Genomic DNA, 24,632 nt, shown 5'->3' with positions numbered 1-24,632 from the left:
ATAGAACAGCTTCAGTGTACAAAGTGTTGTATCTAAGATAAATGGAAGGTAATTTTCCCAGTTTACTCAGCACTGGTGAGGTCTTAGCACGAGTACTGCGACTAATCCTGGATGCCATATATTTAGTAAGTTGTGGCCAAATTGGGGGTCAGTCTAGAAGAGAACAACAAAAAGTAATGAGACAAATCCTAATTTTTGAGGAAATTGATTATGGCCCTCTTTATCTAATTGTTCATAATCTATTACCTAAAGGTAGGACAAGAAGTAAAGAGCTTCATTTGCAGCAAGAGGGATTCCGATTAGATATTAGGAAGAACTTTCTAACTATAAGCAGAGGAACACTCTTGAATAAGCTTACAAAGGAGGGTGAGGAGTCCCCATCATTGGCGTTTTTTAAGGACAGGTTATACTATTCCTGTAAGGAATAGTCTGAGTCTACTTGGTCCTGCGTCAGTTGAGGTGGCTGGATGGACCTCCTGAGAGCCATTTCAGCCCTACCTTTCTGGGATTCTATGTTACTGCACTTAAAATAGCTGAACATCAACATTTAAATATAACAACAACTATATAAAGAAACAATGATATAGTAGAAACATCAGCTAAATAGTTCCTGGAGACAGCGCTACTTCTTACCCTCACAGGTGAGCCACAATTGTAAGTTAGCAATCACCATTTTGGTCACAGCCACCATTTTGGATCATAAAGCAACAACTAGGAATTCATCTTGGTGTCTCTTCTGCCCCCTCCTTTCCCACACTTTCTACCTGGTGGCAGGAAACCCTGGCAGTCATACGGGTATAATCTGCCCAGTGACTGAAATCACATGGGCAGGGGCTACACTGGTTACATCAAAATCTGCCCGACAACTGCAGATTTTATAGGGCCACCTCTAGCATAGCCTGGGGCTGCCCACCTGAGTGGCAGAGTGTTGCTGCTGTCTCAGAGTGGGTACACCGGTCTCACGCCTAGGGTAGGTGGGTGGGAATAAGCTCACTTGCATGCAAGGAGTGGGTGGCTATCCACTGCTCCTTATTATCATCTGCATACTTGTAGCCATGATGATGCAGGGGATGGTAGGAAAAATTAAGGCTTGTTATTGCCTGCAGTGGTTAGACACTGCCACCGTTCCAGCTGCTGCTGTTCCTGGTTGCTGGTTCTAACCCCTCCTGACCATCCGGAGCTGTGTCATAAGACCAAGGAAGAAAGCTGCAGGACATCGTACAGTGTTGGTGGCTCTCTGTCTAGCCACCTTCCTGTCCTTTTGGGTCTATCTTGTGTCACAGTTTAGTTCAATGCATTCTGTTTCCTATATTCCTTTGTAATAGTGGGGTCCTTATAGATCTGTATGTCCATTAGTTGTATAGTTAATACTTACCTGTCATACCTTGTTTATCTCCCTTTTCCTGTTAATAAATTCCCTTTAGTTTACCACTCTTGGTCTGTCTTCTTACCTTTAGAGACAGCTATTAACAACCCGATGATAGATGCAGGTGTGGAGATGGGCCTGAATGTTGAGATTCCTTGCGGCCAACGTTTCTTGGCGAACACTTTGGGTCTCTGTTGAGGAGCACTGACTATTAGACACAGCTGCTGCCCTTGCTTTAACTGTGCTATAGATAAAGGGGTGTGAGACTGCAATGCTATCAGTCAATCATCACCATTCATGAACACTAAATTCATCTGAAATCTAAAAGCTAATGTGCAAACATTTTATTGAAACACAGGACACATATTTACTAAAATGGTAGATTTCAATACTTTAAGTCCTAGACAAATATACAAAAACTAGAATGTTTTTGACCACAGAATTAAAAAAAAATCATTTATATAATAACAAACTGAACTTTCCACAGCAAACAAGTCTCTTTAAATATTGAATTTAGTTTTCAAGCAAATAAATGTCAGGACCTTTAAAAATGAATTCCTAATAATAAAACAATTTTGGATTCATTTTGATCCTTAATACATTATATTACCTCTGAGTCAGAGTGATTGATACTGAAGTTATTTCCTGAAATGTAAATGATTCAGGTAATCCCATTAGGAAAGATATGAAACTGTAAATTTCTTATGAGGTAAAAATTACAATACAGCTTGCTGTCTGGAGAGGCATTTGACAGACTCAGAAAGAGATTAAATTAAAAAAAAAAGACAAACAGGTATATATAACTCGAAAGCTGGGATGTTATACTGAAAATCCTTATTATTCTATTCCCTCAAGACTCTTATACTGTGTTCATAGCCATAGTATCTGAGGACTTTCTAAGGAAAGAGTTAAGTAACATAATTAACCATCTTTCAAATATTATTTGTTCTCTTGTCCTGTCACCAGCAGAAAAGGATGTGCAGTGATTGGAGTGTCCTGTTTTAGGTTGGTGGGGTTTTTGTTTTTTATAAACTTGCTGTTATACATGTAGGCTGCGTCTACACTGGCACCCTTTTCCGGAAATGCTTAAAACGGAACAGTTTTTCTGTTATAAGTATTTCCGTAAAAGCGCGTCTACATTGGCAGGATGTTTTTCCAGAAAAGCACTTTTTCCGGAAAAGCATCCGTGCCAATGTAGACGCGCTTTTCCACAAAAAAGCCCCGATCGCCATTTTCGCGATCGGGGCGTTTTAGCAGAAAAGACTACTGTGCTGTCTACACTGGCCCTTTTCCGGAACAGTTTTTCCGGAAAAGGACTTTTGTCCGAACAGGAGCAGCATAGTTTTTTCCAGAAAAACTATGACGATTTTACATTAGATCATCATTGCTTTTCCGGAAAAGCAAGCGGCCAGTGTAGACAGCTCACATCTTATTCCGGAAAAGCGGCTGCTTTTCCAGAATAAGTGGCCCAGTGTAGACACAGCTGTATAGTGGCAAAGGCAAAGAAATGCTCCTTGTAGTTGGATCTGAGATGATAAGCTTTCCTTGAGGAAGGTCATTCCATACTTGTGCTAGGTAGTTTTTTTCAGTAAATTTGTCAAGATATGCATTTTGGAGGACACTTCAAATTATTTGTGAATTCAAGTCAAATTAGATGAATAATTTTGGCTGAAAAAAGAAACAAAACAAGCATGGAAAAATAGAAGAGATTCATTATGTCCATTACCAAAAATTTAGTTCAAACAGTTCAAAATGAATTCACTCTAACTTTCTCTTACAAAATGGTGTTTTATTTTGAATTTTACTTAATTCTTTTCCAAGAGTGAAAATCACCCCAAAATGAACAGAAACAAAATGAACTGAAAAATAAAATGTTTCAGATAGAAGAAACCATCTAAGTGAGCCTCTCATTTTTAGGCTAGTCCATCCCCCAAAAGTTCCATCTTTCACACATATTAAATGTACTCTTTTGTTCAAAGGTTCATTGTGCTAGAGAATGATAATTGTCAACCACTGTTTTCATCTCAGAGCTTTATAAAATCTTTTAGGTTTAATGTCCATTTAAGTTTCCCCCACTTATGGAATATCATGTCTGGCCCTTGCTATACTCTATAGTTTTAAATCACCTGAACTTTATTTTACAAAACATCATTAAAAGTGGTCAGTGGCTGTGTGAAATGATGAAACTGCAATTATACAGTGAGGTTCATCTATGTCCATTAGTAGCTTGTGTCACGTGAAACTAAATAGAGGTTCCAGCTAAGAAAAAGTCAGAGGAAAGAAAAAACAAAGGAGGTCAGCACAGAAAGACCAAAACTTAAGACTTAATTGGTTACGTATTTCTAGAACTTACATTATCAGCACAGATAGGAGAGAAACTTTAGTTCCAATTATCTGCCAAATGCATGCTCACATTCTTTTCAGCCACATAAACACAGAAGAAAAAATACAAACCATAGAAATGTGTAATAGCAGACAGTACACTATTGTCTTCTCTAAATAAAAATTTACAAATCCTAGTATTTGGTAAGGGCTCTGTCATTTGAATGCAGTCAATCAGAATTTCTGTTTACATCAAAGATAGTTGAATTTCATCAATGTTTAACAGTAATTTGCAGATGGGATCTTAGTATGGATACCTTTTGTCTTTCTTTTTGTCCTTAACAAATTTCTCAAACAGTTATTAGGACATAACAAATACATAAAAGTATCTCTTTGGGATTTCAGCAGCTGAACTTGTGAATGTGTGCTGATGACCTGCTATTAACCTGGAAGATTTTAGTAGGAATAGTAATCCTACCAATACTTAACACAACCCTTTGAAACATTTTTTTTTGGTCCCCTCTCTTTTCAGCAAGGTTTCATATTACAAGCACTGAACTACTCACTGAAATCACTTGTAAGAGAAAATCCTTGATAACTTGACTCAAATATGTATAATCAAAATGTTTCGCATAAGCTACTAACTACAGATTGTGAAACTTATCTGGCCAAAGAAATTCCTTAAAATGTTCAAAGTATTTCTGTTCCTCAGAAACCAGCACAGTAGACTTGTTTTCCCCCATTATATATGCTTTTTAGTCAGTTATATACTTTATTAAATAAATGTTAATGTCTTTCTTAACAGCAAGGGGTCTGAAACAGAATTCTCCCAACAATCACATATTGATATATCCTATTTACTTATAAGGAAGACTTTGCTTTGTTTCAAATGGACAGCTCATATATCACTCACTTAAAGATTAGGGGAAGTATCTAACATTCTTAATCATTTTTTCTCTGTTGTCTCAGCTTTCTCCTAACAAGTAACTTCTATTATTTCTGTTTTTAATTCCCCAGATTATTAACAAGGAGAGTGTCATGTCTTATGAACTAATTTGAAAACAATATAAATTGTGTCATTGTTCACTTTATCACTATTTTAATCTTAGACAATTTATTATGGAGGAGTAATATCATATATATAGTAGCCCAATATCTGTGAGTCTGTAACACTGAAATGCTGGCTGTTCCCTCTGGGCGGCGGTGTTGCCCAAAATGCTGGCTGTTCCCTCTGGGGGGCACTGTTGCCTGAAATGCTGGCTGTTCCCTTTGGGCAGCCCGTGCTGCATGGGGAGTGCGGGGCCCAAATGGCTGCATGCACCACTTGCTCCCCCACAGCGGCCCGGCCGAGTGGCACAGAAGTAAGCCGAGCACCGTGGCAGGAGAGGAAGGGGGGCGGGGCAGTGATGTACATGGCCGGGGACGGGGCCTGGACGAGTGTGCATCCCCAAGGGAGACAGAGGAGAGCGGAAGAGACAGAGAGGATGCGGAGGAGAGAGAGTGAGAGGCAGGAGGGGGAGAAGAGAAAGAGAGAGATGGAGAGAGAGGCAGGAGGCAGAGGAGAGCTGAGGGGCGGGGTGGTGGGAAGGCGGTAGGAAAGCAAGAGAGAGAGAAAGACAGAGTGAGAGACCGGAGGCTCAGAAGAGAGTGAGATAGAAAGGGATTAGGATGTGGAGGAGAGACCCGGAAATCCTGTCTTATGACGGGATATTGGCTAGTATTTATATAATTAACAAGAAAAGCTGCATATTTTGTTAACTCTATGGATGCAAAGTGGCAATTTAAAACCCACATTCATTATTAATTCTAAGTGTCCAAATATAGGAACAGTGGTATTTCTTTGAAATAATGACTAGAAAAGGTAGTCTAATGTACAGATGTATGCTCATTTATTTTCTAATTCCATGTTTTATCTAACAACACATTTTAATGGGATTTATATTATTCTGAACTTGCTTTTTAAGTTTATTATATGAGATTCAGAACTATGCTGAAGAGGCTATGGAAGAATTGAACAGATAACATTGAAATGAATTTCTGTGAAGACTTTTGGAGAGAAAGGGTGGAATATATTTTATGGGACCAACTTCTGTTGGTGAAAAGACAAGCTTTCAAGCTTCACAAACCTCTACTTTAGGAAGCAGATATTTTATTCTTCCTTTTTATTTTTAAAGACTTAACTCACCATACTAAATAGGTACATTTCTTGGGCCAGGAAGATATCCAAAATGTGGAACGTTTTGATTCTCTTATGTCCAGCTACTTGTAATACAAAGAACATTTGCATTCACGCTGAAATAGGAGTACCTGGAAATAAATAATTATGTAATCATTTCAGAATAGGGTTTGACGTTTTTTAGGGATGAGCATGGTAATGGGGTTGTCTGCTTTTTGTTTGGTTTAGGTTGTAGAATACTTTTAAAGGGAGTAAAATATTGCTTTAGTGTTTAATTGGATTTATCTGAAAAACTTTCATCCTCAACGCTTTTCTTATCAAAAGTGAGTGTAGGAGAGAGAGAATTTCTTAAAGTTTAACACTTCCTGCACCAGGACTTCTCCAAGGACCTTTTCAGTTGTGGTTGTCTTCCTCTGTTCCTGAGCCAGTGACATTCTCTCTTACCTAAATCTGGTGTTTTAGGGAATTTTTATGCACCATAAAGAAGTTAGAGTGGGAATTACAACCGCAAGCACATAGCAAATGATTAAAATTTTCAATTTAGACAATTTTAAGCATTTAGAGCTTGAGGTAGATAGATGGCCCAATACCTGTATCTTTCATCCTCAGTCTCCTATATTTATTTTCTATGTCTTTCCCAATCTAAAAATCTCTTTTCATGTACGCAAATCCCCTCAACCTCCCCACCATATCCTGACTTTATCTGTCAAACAATGCATCTGCTCTATTTATCTGCTTTCCAAACCCTTACCTCAAAGCCCATATTGGGCAATTCCATGGTACAGAACATCCTGTCTCTTCTTCATATTCCCTCCTAGTTCACTACCTGCTTGCGTCAAACTTCCGCCCCTTCATACTTACACCAATTTTTACCCTCCATCAAAGACTCAATAAAAGTCAGTAAAAGGTTAATTTTATTTCATTTTTTTTTAAATGTTGTTCTGTGTAGTATGACTTACGCTATAGCTGAAAGCAGCAGGAATGGGTGAGAGGATAAATAGAATACTGTGTCCTACCATTTAATGCACATACAACTTTGCAATTGAGCCAGAATGGAGAAATTGTCCATACTAGGAGACAAAAGTGTTCAAAATAATTCAAACCAACCACTTCCAAATTGAATAGGATCATGGAAAACAGATCTTACCTCACAAAATATTACTTCATCACCATAACTAAATGAAAATGTCTCCTGAAATATTGTCATGTAATTGTAATACAAAAAATTCTCACATGCAACTACGTAGAAACAAAGTTATGAATATGAAATTTGCAGTACTGGACCAACTGTACAAAAGAGTTCTGCGCTATTTATAGCCACAGTCTTGAACACATTAAGATCCCAGACCTACATTTTTTTTCCCCTGCATAAGTGGCCCGAGCATCCACAAAAAGCCCCATTAACTTCAGTGGGATTTAGGAAAATGGTTCATTTTCATGGACCAGCTTGCAGGAATGGCAAATAAAAATAACAGAAAGAAAACTGAAACAAAAAAAGAGAAAAAAATCCAGACATGTTCTTGTGCCAGAGTTAGCCCGTTAAGCTCACTTTAAGATTTTCCATTTATTGTGCAAAATGGTCCTTTAGTTTCTTTCATTAACATAGTCTGATATCCTTTTGGTGGACTTCTGAAGTCAGACAGTAGTGAATATTTATGTTTCTTACCAAACCTGAAATGTCTGTAATTCAATGTGCTCAACTATTAGTTCCTTTGATTATATTCATAATTGCTTAGAACTTTGATGAAGAAAAAGGATCTTGCTTTTAAATAAGCTTTTTTGGTTTTGTTTTGCTTAAAGAAAATTGCATTCCGGCTGTAGTTTCTATCCTCTTTCCTTAAGTGTCGTTTAGGAAGTACTCCATATTTTTAGTTCTAAATCTGATGTACTGTGTCTTTGTCCTTGATTTAGAGAAAAGAAATATAACTTTTGTACTGAAAATAAAATGGACTGAATATTGCATCTTTTTTCATATTTAATATCAGTGATGTTATATCTTTTGTAATTTGTAAAACCGGAGATTATGAAATATTTTTTCTTCAAATATACTTTATTTGATTTCTACATATTTGCCTGTTTATGAACAGAAAAAAATATAATAGTTGTGTAATGTTTAGTAACTTCATTTAGCTCCAGCATTCATAACAGTTGGTCTAATTTTGTGATTTTTCCAGATTATAGTGGTGTTTGTATACAACTAATTCTGCAGGGAAATCTATTTGTAAATTTCTTAAAATCTAATGTTCAATTTCTATGTCCATTCAGTGTTTATAAAGTAATTCAATTCTGAAATAAGTTCAGCAATCAAACCTCTTCACATCAGTTCCACTTCAGCATACCACAGAGACATAATCCTCACAAAAATGCTATTTGATCCCAGGGAAAAAAAGATAATGGATTGACCCTCTACATGAAACCATAAAACAGAGTTCTGGGTTGCTGCCATTCAAATGAATAGAAACCGGCAGCAATTTTAACACCTTTCCAGTTTCAATTTTGTAACATCTGCAGGCACCATGCTGGAATGGTAAACATTTTAATGGTCAGACTCTGTCCACTTATATCATTACTATTTCTCATATTATCCCCTCCTTTTAGTGTGAAACAGAAATGAAAAGGTGACAGATTGCTGTGAATGAAATGAATGGAGATGCCATTTGCATTCATTCCAGTAGCAGCAAATCCCCTACTTTCCCATTTCTTTGTTGTCCTTCAGAGATCTCTTACTGCTCTGAAAATTCACAGGCCAGGCACTACATTTTGATAATGCAGCTGAAGCCCTAAGCATCAGCCCATGAATCCTTTCAATAGCACTAAACTTCTTTATAATTACATTATATCATTTCTTTTTAAATCCAAATTGATTCAAATTAATAGGAAGATTTGAGATGCACATGCTCTGGAAAGTGAGGTATTTATAAACATAAATCATTAATGTTCCCAATACACAAAAGGCCCAGCTGAAAGCTGAACAGCCCATCTACTTGTACCATGTTCGTTTAAAATTTGTTTGGCTGTGACACTTGCATTCTGCCTCCCAAAATTCCTTTATTCAGAAATAGCTCAAGGATCCCTGTTCCTTTGGACAACTCACACTTAGACTGTGGTTGTCAAAACATCTATAAACACAGGCTGTGTATAAAATGCTTCCCTCCTCCCTTTCCCCATGGACCTCTCACATAAGGGAGAAGGGGGCTTCCTATTACAAATTTTTATTGCTGAACTATTTTCATAAGCATTTGAACTAGCCGGTCTTCTAATTCTTCAGCTCTCCCCTTATCTCCCAGGTCCTTCACTGTTATGCATCAAAAAGCAATTTTCTTAAAGCCTTTATTGTCAGAAAGAAAAAGAGGTACAGTAACAGAGACAGGATGGTCAGTAAAATAATAATAAATAAACATCCAGCCAAAAGTGTGATATCTGGCATTTGTAAACCAAAAGGTCACATGTCTTTAGTCTCTGTGGGAGGGAGGTACAGATCATGTCAGTCACATATTCCCATAATGGCTACGTCTAGACTGGCTCCTAATTCCGGAAAAGTCATGCAAAGCAGGTAAGTCAGAATAGGGAAATGCGCGGGGGATTTAAATAAACATGTCCGCCACTTTTTTTCCGGCTTGGGGAAAAGCCGGAAAAAAGCGTCTAGACTGGCGCGATCCTCCGGAATAAAGCCCTTTTCCGGAGGATCTCTTGAAAGTAGGAATAAGCGGCGGCCCGGGGACAACACAGGGCAAAAGGAGGACCAAAAGGGGTCTGCAGACCCCCTTCCCAGACCGGGAGGGGGTGATCGCACCCCAAAACCCTCACAGTGAGGAAACCAATCTGAGGTCCACATTGTGGCCAGACAGTCAGCTATGAGTGCTCAGGTTTTGGGGCTGGTGAGGGCCTTGTTTTATACTTCCTGTGGTTTAACATCTTTTTTCATGAAGTGCGTGTCACAGAAGTGGAAATGGTGTTGCCAAATTCAGGATTACAGATTCTGGGAACTTTTCCCATTTGCTAGCAGAAATCTGCAGTTTATGCCCCAACAACTCTGAAACTTTATCTCATGACAGCTGTAAAACTAGTCAAGGATTCAGTTTCCTTACAGACTTGGAGAGAGTATAAAGCCAGCCTTTCAGAATTCGTGGAATTTAGGTCTCAGGAAGGGCTTAGTGATCAATGCACCACTGAGTGCAATGTGTTCTGTCTTTGACCTACCATAGTTGGTTCCCTCTACTATCTCTGGCTGTCTAGTGGACCTAGCCTTCTGGAATATATTGGCAGATTTTCCTGACCCACACAGACATTTTGAAATATGGAAAGTCATTGAAGGTGCTGTAGGAGGATCAGGCAGTGGAGAGATGACAGTTAACCTTAACAATGGAAAGCCTGATAATTATTTATAGAATACCATGGTCTGTAATTGTATGAAGCAAGCCATTTTAAGGCATTCATTGTTGCATTTTTTGAAAGTTTTTAGAGTGAATGATCTGGTGCAGACAGGACCCAGAATGAGTTAAATTTAACATATGTGCAGCTATCTACAGGAGTCATGTCCCTGACTTCCAGGTAGTCAAGAACAGACTAGAAAGGAATGGGGGGAAAGAGGCTTATGTATAGGTGAAGAAATGTTCAGACAAAAGCTTGCACATCATGAAGACACTCTGAGCCTTACTAAAAGTCTGGGGAACCATAGCCAGGCATGTTGTTCACAAACAATATAGGCAGCTTCTTCACAAAGTATTAATTCAGCAATGTTCTGAGAAAAAAAAACCAACACACGAACGACTGCAGTCCTGACCCAAAAAAGGTTGTTCATTTATGAAGAAAGGAGGATCAGTGATATAGCATAGGAATAACTATTACAATCAGCCTGAATTTTTCAGGGATGATGGTGTAAATGTATCAAATGGCTAAGAAATGTCTTTGTCTAAAAAATGTGAGGGAAACTATTGGGTAGGAGGTCAGACACCAGTGGAGAGTTTTGGGTTGGAAGTGACCACGTTAGTGGCTGGCACCCCCTGATGCCAGTTTCCAGTGTGGTTAAAAGAATAACATTTTTGTTTTCCAGAAAAAAAAATTGAAAAAAAACTTAGAGATTTGGTTGAGGGGCCTTAGATTCATATGGTGGTGTGAGACCACATGGTCCTCATGAGCAGTCCCCATCCTTCTGCAAATTCTGTCATCCTCATGAAGGGGAAGAAACAATGTTAGGACTAATCTCTGAGTCCTGAAGTGTAGGGTGAGAGGAGTTTTTCCCCGTTTTTATGTTTAATAGAAGTTGCAATCTGCATGTATCTGTTCTCATTCCACACCTGCCCCAGTGAATGGAAGAATTTGATGGGGTTAATAAAGAAAGATGACAGTCTCAGCAGCGAGGGAGGGAAACACTTGCCTAGGGGTCACTGGATTGTCTCTCCACAACTGTATGCAAGACTCTGGTACACACTGGCCATTTGTGGGGCTGATGATGATCAGCAGGGGCCAAGGGGAGATTTGTTCAGCTCTCTTCCATGAGCTGCACCATACTAGGTTTGGGAACCAAGCCTGACAGATGTTATAGATCTCACATACCATCTGTTTGAGGGCAGAAAGGATTTTTTTTCTCCAACAGACCAATGGGCAGCATTTTCCTCTTTCTCCTTCAACCGAGTAGGGGGTAAGAAGGAATGAGGTTAGTATCGAAAGCTGTGTCTAGACTATACCTCTCGGTCAACAGAGATGTAGATTAGGCACGTTGAAACTGCTAATGAGGCAAGGATTTAAATATCCTGTGCTTCATTAGCATAAACATGGCTGCCGCTTTTTTTCAAAATGGAGCTTTAAAAAAAACGGCAATCTAGATGCAGATCTTTCGAAAAATAAACCCTTTTTCAAAAGATCCTGTATTCCTCACAAAATTATGTTTACAGGATCTTTCGAAAAAGGGTTTATTTTTCAAAAGATCCGCATCTAGACTGCCTTTTTTCCTGAAAAGCTCCATTTTCAAAAAAAGCAGCGGCCATGTTTATGCTAATGAAGCACGGGATATTTAAATCCCTGCCCCATTAGAAATTTCAATGTGCCTAATCTACATCTCTCTGTAGACAGAGAGGTGTAGTCTAGACGTACCCTTAGAGAGCTACTGGAGGTAGAGTAGTTAATTCATCACTATATGTAGCTATCTTCCAGTGTAGTTAAAAGGCAAATGTTCTGAGATGTGGTGATGGGCTTTAGGCCTACGTCTAGGGAGGGATCTTTGAGAATCAAGGTCAGACTTTGCAGCCCTCAGGGGATAAGGTCCTTATCCTTCTTCTCATTCTGTGGATTATATAGTAAGGAGTCCTGAAAACCCCTTAACTGGACTCAGTTAAATGTGTGGTAAAAGAAAGCTCGGGTGACTAGATCCCCTTCCTATATTAAAGTTTAATGAAAGTTACATACTGTTGCTTAATTCCATGTATGTGTCTGTACTCATTGTGCTGCTATGTCAGCATCAAAGTGGCAGAATTCAGTGTTTAATATATGTTTTATTTAATTTTAAAAAGAGGTCACACAGTTGTTAATGTCTCCAGTTAAAACCATCAGCAAGGAATACAACAGACAACTGTTCCTACACACTGAACACACCTGTTCCCATACACATACACAGCATGATTTAGCAAACTGGGGCTATGATGGATGTGTGTGATTTCTTCCCTATGTGTTGCATAATTTAGAAAATCCTAGTAATCAAAGTTTAACTGTGTTGTGAACAATCTTTCCTGTAGAGGAACACTTCTGTGTTTCAGTAATAACAAGAAAACACAGTTAGAAATAATTGAAGTTACAGTCATAATTTCAGAGCAAAATCTCAAAGGCCCCGGATGTAACATTCCATGTTCCCTAAAGTGATTGTCATTCTCCTTACTATATTGTTTACACTTAGTTGCCTTATGTGTCCATCAACAATAAGAACCACAATTGAAAGCAGACAGCAAGACAAGCATGACCAATAACACTTCACCTCTGTACCAATACTTTAAATGAAGTTGGAAGATCAATTCAATTTCTAGCTTTTCTCAGAGAAGCATTGCCCAACAAGATACAGAATGATGAATGCTGATCTCTTAAAATCACTAAGGTATAAAGCGTTACAAAAAGTTATTTGTATTTTTTTTAAATACAGTGATAAAGCCTCTAATGATGAATCACAGTGATGTGTCTGTCTTAAAGCTTATCTGCAGCAGTGAAAAATGAGGTAATTAGTAAAAATAAAATGCAAAATATTACCAGGTGCTGGAACATTTTTCTGCACACATTTAGGGATGGAGTCTCATCTGACTATGGGAAGATCATCATGCAACAAAATGAAAATATGCTGTGTAAACTCAGATGTTTTTCCTAGTAACTAAGTTATTCCAAGTCTTCCTAGTTTTCTTTTTTTTAAATCATCCTTTCAAACTCAAAATAGGTTGCTAAATAAGGGGCAGACTGGTGGGTCTATTAAAAGAGGTGTCCCTATCCTTTGTGCAGAGAGAGCACAAAGGATAGGCGTACCCATAATCCCCATCTCCATGGGACTTCAGCCACACCAAAAATTGGAAAGCTGGGTAAGAAGGAAGTGAGGAGGGTTTGCTATGCCATTCCAAGTAATGTAGCAGCATTCATGACCACTCTTAATAGGCCCACCAGAACTGCACAGATCCACAATGTAGAGCAATGACAAAAAGACATCATAGAACTTTAAGAAAAAAGTTTATTTATTTTGATGTAGCTACTGAAGTCAGAGACATCATATTATAACCAGTCTGTTCCCCAAGCATCTTTCTTTCTTTACCTTCTGTTATACATTAGTGTACATTCAATAATCAACGTACCGCAAATCTGAATTCTGGCCCATGCACTGGCTTGCTAGGTAGACATGAGACCATAAACAGGGGTAATTTTCATAGGATGGATTTTGTAGGGTTGGATCAGACCAGCACAATAAATGTTAATAATAGACCAAATCGTGTTCATCTTCTCCAAGTAAATAATTTCACTGGAAGGCCCTTGGATTTCTATACAGAAATCCAGGAAAGAAATAAAGAGGGCAAAAGTGCTATTAAAATTCCACATATCTCCCATTGAAGAAGCCATGGTGGGGCTCAGGTGATTAGAGCATGAACCTTCATTAATGCAACACAGTGTCAGGATGATGGTGCCTGTCTTTATGGACCCAGTCATGTTTTGACTTGCACATCTTTTGGAGCCATAGTTTTGGGATGAAGCCTCCCCATTTTTCAGCCAAAACGCTTTACATTGGAATTTGTTGGGAAATCATCATCACTGTCTTGTTCAGAGCCTTTTCTACCTGCAGGGACCTGTCCTGTGTGTTTTTCTCCTGAAAGAGAGAGAGAACAATCTGTGCAGGTTATATAATGAAGAGGGCTTCCTTTTTAAACTGCAAACTCCTTTTAATAAAACAACCTACATTCCCCACAAGCTTCACTATGTTTCCTTTTCCCATTAAATTCTTGTCAGCTTTAGTATGTTTTGGGTTGTTTTTTTTATGGTACTTCTTCCTTATCCTGCTGAACTCCATAAGAGCGTGCAATGAAAACCCTTGCAGTGGCAAGGCACATACTTATTTAAGCAAAACTATGCTTCAGACATATGTATTAGTGCTGCAGCTGCTTACCAGAAATTCAACTTCTAACAAGCAGACCTGGCACCTCCAAGTGTAATTATAAAAGCTCCTGAACTTACTGGTGCTATTCCCATTAGGCCCAGAATGAAAAGCAAGCCTGCATTATGGCAAAAAAATATTGTTGCCTTGCCAGAGAAATTCAAATTGCTCTTAGCACCAGAGCCAAGGGAGCTCTTTCCTGAAATCATAATGCAACATTCAGAAGGATTAGGATTTCATTCTGAACATGTTTTCCCCCACCTTGCCTTTCCTTCCACATCTGCATCTTCTAGCTACACGCAGCCATGAGAAGAACCCTGCCTCACAAGACATGTTCACTCTGGGACCAGGAGCATTTCAGGAAGTGCCAGCTGGTTTCATTACCTATTTCTCCTCAGTATTTTCTATCCAATCATATGAGTGAAGCTCTATCCACCCTCTTTTGTAGGGGCTAAGGTGGGGGAACAGATCTTCAGTCTTATATTTTACTTTTCTTTTTTTAGAACAAAGAAAATACAGTAATTGATAGTCACCCCCTTTCTTTAACTCGAGTTATTGATTTACTTTTTAAACAGAAAAAAAATCCAACCATGTGTAGGTATCTACACTGCTGTGAATGAGGAATAACTCCTTAAGTCAGTAGGATTACATTTCTGTAAAAAATTATGCATTTTAGTAACTCTCCAAGCTTAAAAAATGGTATCTGAAAACATATATGAAAATGAGCACATTAACCACTTTATCTGTTCTTGAGGATATCTCCAGTGAGTTAACAAGGGATGCTGCAAAGATGAGTAGACTAAAAATGTTACCTGCCTTTGGGTTAGCTCTGAGGGTATGTCTACACTACCACCCTAGTTCGAACTAGGGTGGTAATGTAGGCAACCGGAGTTGCAAATGAAGCCTGGGATTTGAATTTCCCGGGCTTCATTTGCATAAAGCCGGGCGCTGCCATGTTTAATGTCTGCTAGTGCGGACTCCGTGCCGCGTGGCTACACACGGCACAGACTAGGTAGTTTGGACTAGGCTTCCTACGAGGAGTAATGGTAGTTCGGACTAGGAAGCCTAGTCCAAACTACCTACTCTGTGCCGCGTGTAGCCGCGCGACACGGAGTCCGCACTAGCGGACATTTAAAAATAGCGGCGCCCGGCTTTCTGCAAATGAAACCCGGGAAATTAAAATCCCAGGCTTCATTTACAACTCCGGTTGCCTACATTACCACCCTATTTGAACTAGGGTGGTAGTGTAGACATACCCTGAAAGAGGATCTTCTCCCAGTAGACAAAACAGCCCCATGACACATAGTCCTGTGTCTTAGACTTCCTGGTTAATTTTCCTTCTTCATCCTGGCCTGACATTCTGATATACACTGTATTCTGAGTTCCTGGCCTATTTCAGTGAACAGAATAGAGGGATGTACCATGAGGAAGAATTAAATTAGGGGGAAAGGGAATAGGAGCAGTCCATAATCCCTCCTGACAAGAGTTCTCTGGACTCATTTTCCATTGGCCAGAAATCATCCTAGAAAGTGTCCAGAAAATAGAGGCACGTGAAATACTTTGAAAGTAGCCAGGCCTCTAAAGGTAAAACAATTTCATAGTTTATTTATAACTTCTCCAAAAATTATCAGGGATCTTTTTAAAGAGCGAAATGTTTCACATCTGTCACTTTTTTACGAGGTCAGAAGATCTATTATGTATCCAGAATAAAATATTGTAAGTAGGGTTTTTTTTCTGTTCACCTTTATTTTTTAAGTGACTGTTTACAGTTGTTTTGGTTTTTGGTTGTTAGGGAGCAGGGGGTTATTGGCTTGGAAAATGGGAACTCCTCCACTGTTCCTGAGCAACCCAAACAATGCAGAGGCTTTCTTCTCCAACAGTTGGCAGTCAAAATACCTTGTTGGAAAAGTGCACATGAAGAAAGCAGAATCTAGCAACAATATATTATTAGAGATAGGACTGAGCTACAATACTTGAATCTAGATATGACCTTCAGAGTTCATGGTATTTGGACCTTGGGAAAAATTCTGATTCATTTCTTGAATTCATTGAAGTTCAGTCACATTTGGTTATTAGGTTTTTGTTGTAGGCCTCTCCTAAAGTAGGTAATAGCATTTGATTGAATATTCAAGTTGGACCTACTAAATCCAGGACCCTAAAGTCCAGCAATACCCGTGATCCAGCAGGACTACAGACATTGCTGGACCTGAGACCCCAGTGGCCAGGAGTTCAAGCCAGCCAGAAGTCCAGAAGCTGGGAGCTCTTGTGTGCTGGCAGCAGCAGGGCCAGGGAGCCCTGTCCCTGGGGAGTAGGCAGGTGGGGGTACCAAGGGGACCCCCAGCCTGGGCCATCAGAGACCAGCAAGCTCAGTCTCTGCGGAGACCCAGCTGGGCAGGACAGCAGCGGCTGGTGAGCTCGATCCCTAGTGAGCCCCGGCTGGATGAGGTAGAAGCAGGGCTGGAGCCAAAGCTCAAGCCCTGCAGCTGTGGAGCCTGAGCCCATTGGCAGTGGGGACTGAGCAGAGGCAGCCACAGGGAGGGACAGTGGGCTTGGAGGCCAATGGCAGGGAATCTTCCCTGATCTAGCTCATTTGGGACAGGACAGGTCCCAACGGTGCCAGACTTGGTAGGTTCAACCCGTATGAGATTCAGTGGCAATACAGGTTGAACCTCTGAAATCCAGGACTTGCTGGTCCAGCCACATCTGTGGTGCAGCAGAACCACGGCTGTTGTTGGATCAGAGAGCTTCAGCACCCTGGAGTACAAACACAGACTTCAGGGAGCCCAACTGGGTGGGGCAGCAGTGGGACTGGTGAGCCCCTTCTCCGGGAGCCCTGGATGGGTGTGGCAGCAGCGGGACAGCTAGTGGCAAAAGTGAGGCAGTTAGCATGCTCCATCTCTGGGGATTCCTGGTCAGGCAGGGAGAAGCAGAGCTGTGATAGCTGGGAAGCTTCATCCCCAAGGATCCCCAGCAGATAAGAGCCTAAATCCAAGCCCCCAGTGGCAGTGGGGCCAAAGTAGAGCCCCAGCTGTTAGGGGAGCGGGGCTGGCAGAGGGGCTGGGTCTGTGGCAGGTCTGGTCTGTGGCTGGGTGAGGGCTGATCTGTGGCAGGGGCACCAGAAATAACCTTCCTGGTCAGGCAAAATCCCTCATCTGGTACTGGGCAGGTCCTGAGCATAAGTTGATGCAGCACCATTGGAATCAGTTATATGCTCTTACACTAGGGCTGAGCTGACCAGTTTATCTTAATTATATGGAAATTTCTGAGGCCTATCAAAACCCATTTGAATTAATCATCATACACATTTACGATTTCACAGCTGCAGTATTAACTCAGGCTTTAGAAGTCCATTCCATTACTACCAAACATCAGTTCAATCTAGGTTTTAATTCCTGGAAGATATTTAGGAAACAACTTCCCCTACTAAATGTAAAAATAAAGATAGGTAGAAATCAGAAGGGAAAGCAAGTCCCCCTTGTAAAATTTTTACAATTGAAGTAGTGACAAAAAAAAGTAGTGACAGTGTAAATACGTTTTGGGGGAAAATGCTAACATTTATCAATCTTGAAGATTTAGTTGAAAAGTTGCCTGGCAAGCAACATCTTAATAGCTTTTTGTAAATGTGTGTGTGTATCTGTCTGTCTGTCTCTCTCTCTGTATATATATAGTGGATGTGTATAGGGCTCAATTGCAGAAGCACTCTGTACCTGTGAAGTATAGGGGTGGTGTGGCCTGAATTCTCCCTCCTTTCCCCTTCCTCTCCCCTTTTTCCCCACTACTGATGAGCCAGAAGCAAGCCTCTAGGAACATATGCCATTGTAGCAAGAAAAAATTGTAGATAGGAGCGAGAACATAACAATCTTGTTTACCTAAATGTACTGATCATGTAAACAAAATCAAAGGACAAGCAGTACAGCTGAGCCATACTGTAACAAGCAATGAGTAACTCCCTGAAATTTCCAAACTGCCACAAACAAGGCAGAGACATTGTATTTAAAGCTACACCAAAGCACACCAATTTGGACCTCACTGATGGGCTTTGGGTACCGGCACTTCAGAAGCTGAGACAGTCTCCCACTTCATCCGCAGCCGAAATGGGGTTCCCGGCTAGCCGAAAGGATGTAAGAAATGCCACTTTTCCTATTATGTTGTTCTTTTAATTAAGGGGCACAGTTGATAGCTGTCAGAAAATACACTACTTGTGTTTGACAGATACCTGTGTAGCGTTTTTTGTACTTTGAGAACCCAGTGTCAGACCTCAGATTTACTCTTCCTGGCAACAATGTGAAGAAAAAGGTTTTATTCCTTATTTCCATATTTTAATGCTTAATTAAGGAAAGCTGGTAAGAGTACTATATTTTTTCCCCAGAAGAAAATACAGCCATTGTGAAAACATAATTCTCTCTCTCTCACTCTGTATATATTGTACTCTGGAAATAAGGAATAAGGCCTTTTTCTTCACATCCACTATTACCTATGAAATATACATATGCTGTACCACCATAAGGATGTGCTTTGTAGATTACACACTCTACCAAATAGGTGATGCAAAGCTAGAATGATACCAGTTTGTCATTCAAAAATCAAATTTGTGGTAGAAAGACACACACCTGCATCACTTCCTTCAGTGCACAAGAACTCCATTTGATGAGATTGACTTAGAGTCCACATCACTAGTTTTCCATGAATTCTACTGTCTTTCCAAAGTCACGAGCTTGATTAATGGCACACATACAGTAGTTTGCTCATCTGAGCAGCAATGAGAAGATTGCAAGATTTTAACCATTAGTATTTTTCATATCTATATATCAGTGTAGGGCTAGAATAGCTACCAAACATTGAGTACTGGACAACTGGGAGCAAATAAAAAAAACCCAATTCTCCCCAGGTTTAACTATTAATATAATATGTTTGCTTATTACATTTATTTAGGAAACTGGAGAAACAATGTTTGTCTTTCCTGGTTCTGTTTACTCAGCTCCCCATTTGTATATGCATAGAGATGAGGTGATCTTAAGACATTGATGGAAGCAATTATGATCCTTATTCCTGAAAACAAAAGGTTTGTCTCTTTAGTGTGTATTGCTTTTACCATGCTGAGCTTGTAATTTGGGAAACATAACACAGTTTGCTCACAGTGACAGTCTTGTTTTTACTTATTTTTAGGGGAAATCTGGGCAGAAATAGAAACAAAGCCTTATCTTATTACTTCAACTGCTGTGAATCCCTACTTTTTTAGAGAAGCATTATATAGAGAAAGAACATTGCACATTCATTGGGGTTCCCCCCCACCACCTAAACGAGCAATCATGTGGACACAAAGCACAAAAGAAAACTGCCAGATCATATGTACTTCAGTTCTCCTTTGACATCAGAAAACTTCTCTTTGGTACAGTAAAATGCTTGCAACAAAACGTGGATAGCTATAACAGCGTATGTGTTCTCTTCTGAGGAACTATGGGGCCATTTTTAGCATGAATTCTAAAATGTCAGGAAGTCTATGTGAACAGTTCCAAAATGAACATATATTATGAACTTTTGAGAGAATAGGCCATTAACAAAAGGAAGATTGAGATACCAGATGAAATTTGGTGGTTTTCAATGAATTTCACTGCAGATTTAGGGTTCGTTTGAACTACAATTTAGATAGGCAATCAGGGTTTGTTAATTCCTGTAAAACAAAACAAAGCAAACGTGTGCAGCATTTCCATGCAAAATCAAACAACCAGGTTTCTCATTGCTCTAGTTGCTAGTCTAAATAAATTATCAAGTGAATTAGATGATGTCTCTGTTGTGTTGAATAGTTATGCCTTTGAGAGAAAGCCTAATCCCCCAACTAATTTATTTCACAGGAGTTCCACTCCCAAAGGCTTATAGAATCAGGCCCAGAGGAGGAAGGGACTCCAAGTCACCGAAGAAAGGAGGAACTTAAAAAGACAGGCCTAAAGAGAATCAGTGTTTGAGATGAGGGGAAAAGACCAGAAATGCCCATGTGCCCTACTATCAAACAGAAGAATCAATTCTAAGGATTTCTACCCCTGTGGATCAAGAGAACAGCAGGCAAGGCAAATTAGTGACAGCAACAAAAGTAGAAGGAATGAAGTTTCCCATATGAAAAATCTGCTCTAAGGAGCTTTTTGAAAAATATGCACGCCTTACGAAAGGAGCAACATCTGCTACTCAGTATGCAGCAGACCACCAAGACGGCAATAGAAAAGAGATGGGAGGAATAGAGAGATGGGAGCTAGATCAGGATAAGTAGAGCATAGATTGACATCCCACTGAATGGCATGACCTCTATTATCGCTCTCCCAGGTACTCACTCCCACTCCTCAATCTAAGAGTGGCATTCACAGTGTAATCACTGTGATAGGGGCAGCTTCCCCAAGCAAGTGAACACATTAGTAAATTGCCCATCAGGTGGCAATTTTCAGTGTTTAAGTATTTTACAGCTATGAAATTCATAACTTGAAAGTGGCAAAAAAATCTTTGCATGAGCAAGGAAACTCCTCACTATACAAAAGCTTCCAATGCTCAGTAGTTAATACACAGAGAGAAGCACAGTGCTAAAAGAACCAATATGCTTGTTGTAGCATATTGTGCCAGTTCCAAATGTAGAAGAGAAGGTTGATACCAAACCAAGTGCATAAGGATCCTTTTGTGACTAATCCCATATAATATAAGAGATGGAAGTTAAAAATATAAAAAGCTGCTGCCCCAGTCATGCTTTTTACTATCTTTAGTTCTTTGTTATTCATTTCTGTTTGGTTCAGTAAACTCTTTCAATTTTAATAGTTCCCTAAGTTGAATACCTAGATATTACAGCATGGTATTTTAAAATGTAGGTACTGAGACAAAAACACATACAAATAAAGGTTTTCCATTCTGAGGAGCTCAGTAAATGGCCCTTCCCAACATTTAAGTTGCTGGGTTACAATTTTATGTATAATTTGACTTATAGGGACACATATATTGACAAACCGTTCATTTAAAAAATCATGTAGTTATTTTTCCTCCATCTTTTTTAGCCATACTGGATCTATTGAACCTAATATCCTGTTGTCTGATAATGATAGATGTCAATTACTACAGAGAATGAAAAGAACAGTGCAATTATGAAGTGAGGCATTCCCTGTTACCAGTTCCAGCTTCTGTCAGTCAGAGGCTTAGGGACATGCACACCATAGTGTGTTGCCTCTCTGACCATCCAGGTGACTTCTTACTGGATGTGAAGCTTTACATTCCAATTTGAGGTAGCCTCATCAGAAAGGCACAAAGCCTTCAGACCACCATCAAAGCTAGTCAGAGGACAGCCATCAGAGGGATATGCTATTGTAAGTCTTTGGATCCTGTGGTTGGCCCCACGTGTGAAAACTGGCTGCACATTGATTTACCACACTGGTCATAAACCATTAAGAACCATTTTTGAATGAAGCAGAGTCAAAGTCAAGTATATGCACAGAGAAACCACTTATAAGAGACTGGTTTCTGACATCAGATGCAGGCCATTCTTCATGCCACATCAATGTTACAAAGAAATCTGGGCAAGTCAAATGGGCCCATGTATTGGGTTTTACTCACTGCTGTGGTGTCTCCTGCAGGTCTCACTGGGAATCGCCCTGACTCTCAACAGAGTGCCATCTTTTGGCCAGTGTCCTGCCTGTCGTCACTCTCCACTCTGCTTGTCTCTCTTTGGACTCACATTGCACTCCAGACCATGGCGTCCTCCTCAGGACACTTGCCCTCTAGCAGTGTCTACTACTCCTGTTTCTTGCCCCCTTCCGGAGGCCAACTGCATCCCCAAAGTCTAGCTTCTGGTCTAAGGGGCAAGTCACAGTTTCTGAAGACCACTCTCCCTAATGACAAGATATGGTTTAAAGCAGTAATGGGGAGGATCCAAGCCCACCCACTACTCTGGGTCCTGAACCAGAGACTCTCTAGCATTAGCCTTGTCCTACCCTTCTTCACTCTCCCTTTACTGCTTGCTTTTTTTCCCTGGGCCACTTTCCCATGATCCCCTGCACCACCTGAGTGTGACCCCTTGCACCTCCTTGGCCAGAGTCTGGGGAGTATAAAGCCGGAGCCTCCCTCTTTAGCCCCCCCGAACCTGCCTACACTGCTCTATTGAAGGTGCTTCTACTTCACTGAGAGCGGTCCTGCACCCTTGCTGGTCAAGACCTAAGTTCCCACTGCATTGCTGAGCTGCTTCTTATAGCAGGGCTGCCCCAGCAAGCTGCTCTCTGGTTAGCTCCAGATAAGCCTCTCAATGATTGGCTGGGGATCCCTCTAGCCTGCTTTAAACCCTTCTCTGCAGGAGCAATATAGACCACCCAGTACAACTCACAATGTGAGCTTTAATGACCAGTGTAGTTTTGGATGGTCAGAGAGGTCTATATACAGTGATAGGCTCAGGTCGTTTTAATCATTTTGGCTATAGCTTCCTCATGATAGATATGTGGAGAAGGGATGTTGTCTCATTTAGGGAATGATAGTACTGATATGGGTCAAATCATCCAAGTTATGATGCACATAATTCAGTATAGTTGCTTGTAACAAATGGAGCCAGATTGGAACACAGCAATCTGCTGCAAAACAATGAAGAGCTAAGCTTTATTATTGGAGAGATTGAACATTTGCCCCCATCAAAGTTCCAGCCAATTTATTTACAAGTTGTTACTTATCTCATCTTAACTGCAGTTTCCTGAAGGGGTTAAGTTATGCAAGAAATCTGTCTAAGGTTATTCTGACAAACTGGGTGGACATCTCTTTTCAAGTGGCATATATTAAGATAGATATTCAATTTTTGTTCTGCTCTGGCACTGTAAAGATGGAACTCAATTGCATTTAGTCACACGGGGTAGGCAAGGCCATTGACAACAGTATTTGACCATCTCAAGTTGAATCAGCATTTAAGGCATCTTCAGGTTCTGGAAAAGAGCCTTCTTGGATGCCTAATCAAATGTCTCCTGCATATGTGAACTTGCAGGACTGGATGCGTGGTAAGTCATTTAATATAGGTTGAAAAAGCAAGAGCATCCAGAAATACTGCTTCAAGTTTTTCTTAACCTTTCTGATTAACATTGTGGAAAACTGCAGCTTGATTTCTGGTGCTCTAACCTCTCCAAACACCTGTCTGCTTGAAATTTATCATCTTTGTCCACGTGTTTCTGAGAATTCCTCCATGTGAGTGGAGTTTTTTGCCTCCAGGAAATAGGGCTTAAAAAGTCAAATTAATAGAAATGGAGGAGAGGGGGGCCCCAAACCCCACCCCACATTGTATATATACAGCTTCCCATGGATGGTTATAGGCTCCTTGCTTGAAAGCACAAAGTCCCAGGTTCTGAATAGCATGCAGATACCTAATTTCCACCTATTTAACCAGGAGTTAGATGCCTAAACACTTTCAGGATCCCAGTCTAATGGCTTTCAGATCTATTTCTTCTCTCATTTACATTCTCTTCCCCCCACTGCCACAAAATCAGACCAAGCAACAAGACCTGGGGCACAACCTATGAAATTAATGACTTTGCTTCTTAATTTGGCAGATTTTAGTCACATGTGGGATATGAAGATGCCCTGTAGCTTCTTCCAACCCATTTTGCATGGAATTTAAGGGATCACCCCTCCCCCCCCCCCCCCGCCTATACTGTTCATTGGAAGATAGGATACTGTCCTGAGTCTCATGTCTGGTACAAAGGAAAGGGGTAGAATCAGAACAGATACGTGTAATACAGTGGGAGGGAATCAAAATACTGTACTAGTAGTCCAATTGTATGTACCCCTTAAAATACCTCATAGGGCTTCACCTTAATTTCATAATAATATCCTAATCTACTCCTATATGCTATAACAAACAGCCATAACATGTTAAAGGCAGTTTCCAGAAACTAACACTAACATACTGTTGATGTATACTAGTTCTGTGACCATTTTCATTAAAATTTGCCTCATGAGTCATAATTTATTTCATAATAGGGCTGTGGCTGTACGCTGTTTTTATTAAAACGATAGCTTGTTGATTATATAAGGTTTGGAATTATTTCAATACGAGGGTTATTTTGTGACTTCTATCACCATGACCTTCAAATTGTTCCTTCACTTTCCTCTTCAGTCTGACATTCAGTTTTCATTTCCCTTAAGATGTGGTTCAATAGCAC

General features: G+C 40.1%; 1 long non-coding RNA gene across 2 annotated transcripts in view; it reads right to left on the bottom strand.

Moving 5' to 3' along the window:
• Positions 1 to 1,451: 1,451 nt before the first annotated feature.
• Positions 1,452 to 24,632, bottom strand: part of LOC102456034 (uncharacterized) — a 232,765-nt gene continuing 209,584 nt past the window's right edge. The window contains exon 4 of one of the 2 annotated variants that reach the window (XR_012903832.1): positions 1,452 to 1,557. This is a non-coding gene — a long non-coding RNA (uncharacterized LOC102456034). Of the gene's footprint in view, positions 1,558 to 13,534; positions 14,191 to 24,632 lie in introns of those variants that run through there. The other variant, XR_331882.4, reaches the window with a different exon arrangement.

Source organism: Pelodiscus sinensis, chromosome 5 (genome assembly GCF_049634645.1).
Source record: "Pelodiscus sinensis isolate JC-2024 chromosome 5, ASM4963464v1, whole genome shotgun sequence".
Lineage (NCBI taxonomy): Eukaryota > Metazoa > Chordata > Testudines > Trionychidae > Pelodiscus > Pelodiscus sinensis.
This window is presented reverse-complemented; position numbering and strand designations above follow the sequence as displayed.